Source organism: Phyllostomus hastatus, unplaced genomic scaffold, assembly GCF_019186645.2.
Source record: "Phyllostomus hastatus isolate PE091 unplaced genomic scaffold, TTU_PhHast_1.1 phas_contig_58, whole genome shotgun sequence".
NCBI lineage: Eukaryota > Metazoa > Chordata > Mammalia > Chiroptera > Phyllostomidae > Phyllostomus > Phyllostomus hastatus.
Window position 1 is genome coordinate 26,679,718 of NW_025333916.1, and position 5,437 is coordinate 26,685,154.

General features: G+C 45.9%; 1 non-coding gene across 1 annotated transcript; it reads right to left on the reverse strand.

Moving 5' to 3' along the window:
- Positions 1-543: 543 nt before the first annotated feature.
- LOC123825017 lies at positions 544-684 on the reverse strand. Its single transcript, XR_006786802.1, has one exon. It is a non-coding gene; the product is annotated as a small nucleolar RNA SNORA8 (small nucleolar RNA).
- Between the last annotated feature and the right edge of the window lie 4,753 nt (positions 685-5,437).

Consider the following 5,437-nt stretch of genomic DNA (forward strand, 5'->3'; position numbering starts at 1 on the left):
GGTCTGGCAGTACCAGCAACAAGGTACTTTAATATAGGACTAAGAGTGGCTTTAACATATTTTTTTACAGAAAACAAAATGCAAAGGTAGGTGCTTCCAGCACCACTTCAGCAGCTCAGCTATGTCGCCGCTTTGCTGCTCTTCCACGGTGCTGTGCTCAGCTTTCACTCCAAGTCTTGTCCCTCATGGTCACAGCTCTAAGCATCGGTAGCTCACACAAGAAAATCCAGAGAAGGAAAAGAGGGATTGAGAGAGACAGTATCCTCATGCACCTCCCTCTTTAAAAAAAAAAAAGCTAATAAATTTTTATTTAAGGAATTTCACATGCTCTGATTCCTTCCACTGCCTTAATTCCTCCTGAGTTTGAATCTTAATCCTTTTTAAAAATAATTTTTACTCAACCCAGTTGTCATGTCAGTCAGTCACAGTTAGGTTCAGAGTAGATGAATCTGCCTGGTTTCTCAATTACCGATACCCTACAAAAAGAGAAGCATAGTTCCTATCAAAGATTATGTCCAACTGAACAGTAAGAAACTGTATGAACGCTGTATCAATAAAAAAAAATACCAGGCTTAACATGCACAAAGCCAAGAAAACCAGTGATGCTAGATACTGAATTTGTATCACACTGTCCTTTGCACATGCAGCAGGAATAAACTGCTGAATGCAGATATCATGTGTGCAATTCTCCCTCTTTTTAGCAAAAAGAAAACATACTTCCCCTAACATCTCACTAGCTGGGACTGTGTTCTAGAGTTACTTGTAGCTGCAAAGGAGTCTGGAAAAGTGAGCCACTGGCATTTTCAGGCCTTACTGCAGACGGAGGGCATTGCCAGCATGAAGGAAGCAAGACAGAATGTCTGTGACGTGGAATAATAAACAACGTCTGGCCCTACGCCTGCCTCAGATGATTATTGAATGCCTCTTGGTCCTCACCTGCCTTGACTTTGAACTTTAACCAGCTGACTCCCTTCAGACTGGTCCTTTGTGCCTGTATCAAACCCCCAAATCAATCTCTCTGCTCCCTGCAGTGGTACCATATCCCAGATGACAGGTTCAGCCTGATGTTGAAGTGAATTCAACACCAACCAGCACTCTCAGCCTCTACTCATCCAGGCAGGGAATTATTAATAGAGAGAGCAAATTGCTAAGAGAGAGAGTCTAGACTTGTGCCTCTGGGACAGGCAGAAGCAGTGGAACGGGACAATGACAGCAGAGTAGCTTGTGCCCAGCGCCCAGATGGTAACCTCATACTAATCACCAGCAACCTTTGAAGATCTTTTCACTGAGGCCAGCATTGAAAGGTAGGGTTGAGGCATGAGTTTTGGTGCTACAGACATGAATTTGAACCTCGACTCTTGCCACTTATTAGCTAAGTGATGTTGGGAAGTCACCCAACCTCTCTCAGTCTTCGTTCCCTAAGCAATAAAACGGAATTACAACAGCACCTGCCTCTGAGGCTGGAGTGGACCAAGGGAGCTGAGACTCACGCAGCTCCCAGCGCAGTGCTTGGCCAAGGGGATCAGTAAACACACCCACTGCCATCATGACACTAAGCGGTCCCCTGGGCCTCATTCAGGACTCCCGGACAGTCAGAGCACAGACCCTAAATTCAGAGCCTGAGTTCAAATCCCAACTGGGTCCTGGCTCTGGGATCCAGGGCCAATCACTTCACCTCTCTGTGCCCCACTTTTATTATCAGAAAGTGAGGTCAGTGTCAGCACCTGTCTATCTGCTTGGTAGGAAACTCAAGGGGCAATCACACAAGCAAAGCACTTGGATGGTTTGGCTCACAGTATGCATGTTAGGTTAAACACGCTAGGGCATAAACAGTTACATCCATTTTTGTACTCTGTTTCAGATTGGAGAAGAGAGATGTTTATGGAAAGACTTCATCAAGTGGCTAACATTAGATTTGGACCTTTACAGAGGTCCCTTATCAAGAAAATGCACTTTTCCAGAAACACTGCACTTCCCTTCTAGCAGAGGGAGACCAGTCCTCCTCACCAGCGCTGTGTGGGACTGTGGGATAGCGGCCAGATGAGACCCTGGGTGGGGCCCAGCCTACGAGGGTCAGACCACCTCAGTCCCAGTCCCCGCCCTGCGCTGCCGGGCTGCACAAACTTGGGCAACTTTCTGAGCTTCCTTCTGCCTCAGTTTTCTCTACCTGTAAAATCAGAATAATAAACCTACCTCCAAGGGGTGCTGTGAAGAACAGTGCCCAGCACAGCATGCTCAAAACGATGCTATCAATTACTGCTGTTGGGAGCTTCATTAACTAGCTTTGATTTCATTGCCGTTGTTGTTTCCCATTTCACAAACCACAAACCAAGGTAACCAGTTGCTCTGGCGTCGCCCTGGAACTCAGCCCTCTATATTGCTGCTCGTTCCATGAAATTCCACTCTGAAAGTAATATTGATTTTTGGTGTGTGGGTCCTACTCATGTATGGTTTTATTTTTCCCCTGGTGCATTTTAGAAACAAGGAGGTCACTATTCCCTGCCAACTCACCTACGATTTCAGACTTGCTAGACTTCTCTCAGTTTCCTCCATAAAAATGAAAGTGCTGTGCTCAGAATAGAATGGCACGTTGGAAAATCTGCCCCACAAAGTGAGACCTAATTGTGGAAAATAGGAGCAGGCCTTCGGGTTGGCACCCGCTTGACCTAGAGACAGAAAATAATGATGTCACCCCTTTCCCACCCCACACTGGCGTGGAGCAAAACAGAAAGAAGGTAGCAAGACCCTGCCATTCCATTATAGTAGTTAGAGCACGTGACCGATGTTCACAGAGCAGCTTACACCCTGAACCCCAAAAGAAACTCCCACCAGGAAAATACATCTTTCCTCCCCCATGGTCTAAAACCTCCTGATCTATCTCTGTTCTTTCTAAAAGTTAAAATGTAATTCAGATCCATTGTCTAGTACCTCCTAAGGAAAAAAAGTGATTTTGTGTTTCAACATGGTAACTTTTTTCACCATCTAGTGAACAGTGGCCAGGATCATGCATCCTTCCAGCTGACAGGGGAGCCCCTGACCAGGATGACCATCACTCCCAGGGAACCTGGGGTGGAAGAATCAGCTCTGGCTGCTTTCACACCCCCCTTTCCAAAGCCTAGTTTGATAAACCCAACTCCACGGCCAGCCAAATGCAGACAACCCCACAGAGGACGGATCGCTCTCCAAAGTGTCCAGGCCTCTGGGCCAAGGGGCAGCCCTCCAGGGTCCTACAGATCCCAGCAGCTATGGGAAGACTAGCCAAAGTCTCCCGGGTTCCAGGAAACGAGCTTGCTAAGTATGCACATGTGAGGATGAGATGCAGAATAGACGGCAGCATGGTTCCAAGAGGTGGGCCCAGGTTGCTTCAACAAATACCAGTACAGGGGTTGGGGAGGGGAGGGTCTTCACTAGAATTCCACCATCAAGACATCACTGCAGAATACAGATGTCAGCCCAGAGTGACCAAGCATCCAGATGCCCCTTCAGTGCCACTGCTCCATGCCGTGGACCCCACAGGGATAGCCTTGCCTTGCCACGGAGAAGGAGGGAGGGAGGGAGGCAAGGAGAAATCCTTGAATATGACTTAATCCCAAGTTAACTGAGAAATCACTGAATTTCACTGAGCTGACCTAGGCATGACAAGATTGAGCTTCCTGCATCAGTCACCATGGTGACAGGAGGTAGAAATTCAGTAAAGCTAAGGAACATTTAAAAATATACATTTCTGCACATGAGACATGTGAGCCCAATTCCATGGGCTATAGCAGTAGTTCCAGTGAGTGCTGACAGCAGCCCGGACTGGGGACGAGAAGAGGACCTGGGGACAAGTGGGTAGCTTTAAGTCCTGTTTCAGAAATAGTATTTATGGACACTCTGATGGGGTAGATTTCAAAAAGACCAGTGCTAGGGTTTGAACTCTGTCCCCAAAACGCTCATAGGCTGAAGTTCTAGCTGCCAGTACCTTACTTGGAAATAAGATCAGGGCAGATATAATTAGTTAAAATAAGGTCACACTGGAGTAGGGTAGGCCCTTCCTCCAACATGACTAGTGTCTTCATAAGAAGATGACCTTGTGCTGAAGGGACTGCCCAGGGACCTTGATCTCGCAGTCATGGGAGGTTGTTTTCCTGAGCAAGGTTTTGCATTTCCAATATTAAGGGAAGAATAATCATCAAGGCACCATAGACCCTCCAGTTGCTCTGAGCAGCCTGACCCTGACTGCCAGTTTGTCACCTGCATTCAACCGTGACACCAGTTTTAGTGGTTCACTGCTTCCTTATACCTACAGTCGGGGCTCCATGCAAATTTAGGGCCTGGGTGGAGAAAAGGACGAACAAATAGATATTTGTGCTTGGAACAGATTCCATCATTTTCGCTGAGTCTAGAATGGAGAAATGAACAGATGTGTAAAATGTCAGCTCCTGCATTATAACCAGATTTAAATAGAATAATAATACCAACCAGCAGCTTGTCTCAGAAAAGGAGAAAGGAATCTTCTCCCATATGAACACACAGAAAAGAGACACAGCTGTGTTAGACAACACAGGTGGGCACTTCCCCTGTGAGTCCCCTGTTGCGGTCCTCTTGGTGCCTGTTGTAATGCTGTGGTTGGTCGTGTATGCACCTGTGCTGGCCTCCCATCTCTCTGGTGGTGCTGTTGGAGCTGAGGCAAGCGCCAGGCCCACCCAGTGAGTAGGGTGCTGAGGTCCCCTGGTGAAACTCCCAGTGAAAACAGAGTTCCTCTGCTGTGTGCAGGGAACAGAGAAAAGCATAGACTAAAAATTGGTCACAGAAGAAAGTGTCGCTTAATTCAGAGGATAAGACAGGAACCATTTAACATCTTAACAGAGAGAGCAGGATGTCTCAGCCCTGTTTCCACTTCCCCATCTCACCACATTTTTCTCTCCCTAACTTTTGTAAGAACAGCAAGCTGCACACTACCGTTTTGAGAATAAAAAGCATATAACTTTTTTTTAACATTTGGTAACTAAAATAGGTTATGGGCTCAATGCTATTAGTACTACTTGAAGTCTATATTTGATTTTTTTTTAATTCCCTTTAAAGAAACCTAATTTATGGTTTTGATTTCAAGTTGCAAACATTTAAATTCTGCAGCAGCAAGTTCTCTGTTTTGCCAGTTCTTTTATTGTCATGTAATTAACTAACTTTGCATGTGGGTTTCGATGTAAAGTATGCATGTTCCTTTTATGTGTATTTAATCATAAAATTTAATTTGGCACACTTATCTTTAATGTTTCTTTTAAATAAGAGTGACTAATTTTGTCAGAAGAAGAAGGACAAGAAGAAAGAAAAGAAGGAGGAGGAGAAAGAGGAAGGAGGCGGCCTTGTGAAGACAGAGACGCAGGAAGAATGCCATTGAACATGAAGGCGGAGATCAGGGTAAGGCAGCTACAAGCCAGCAAACACCAAAGCCTGC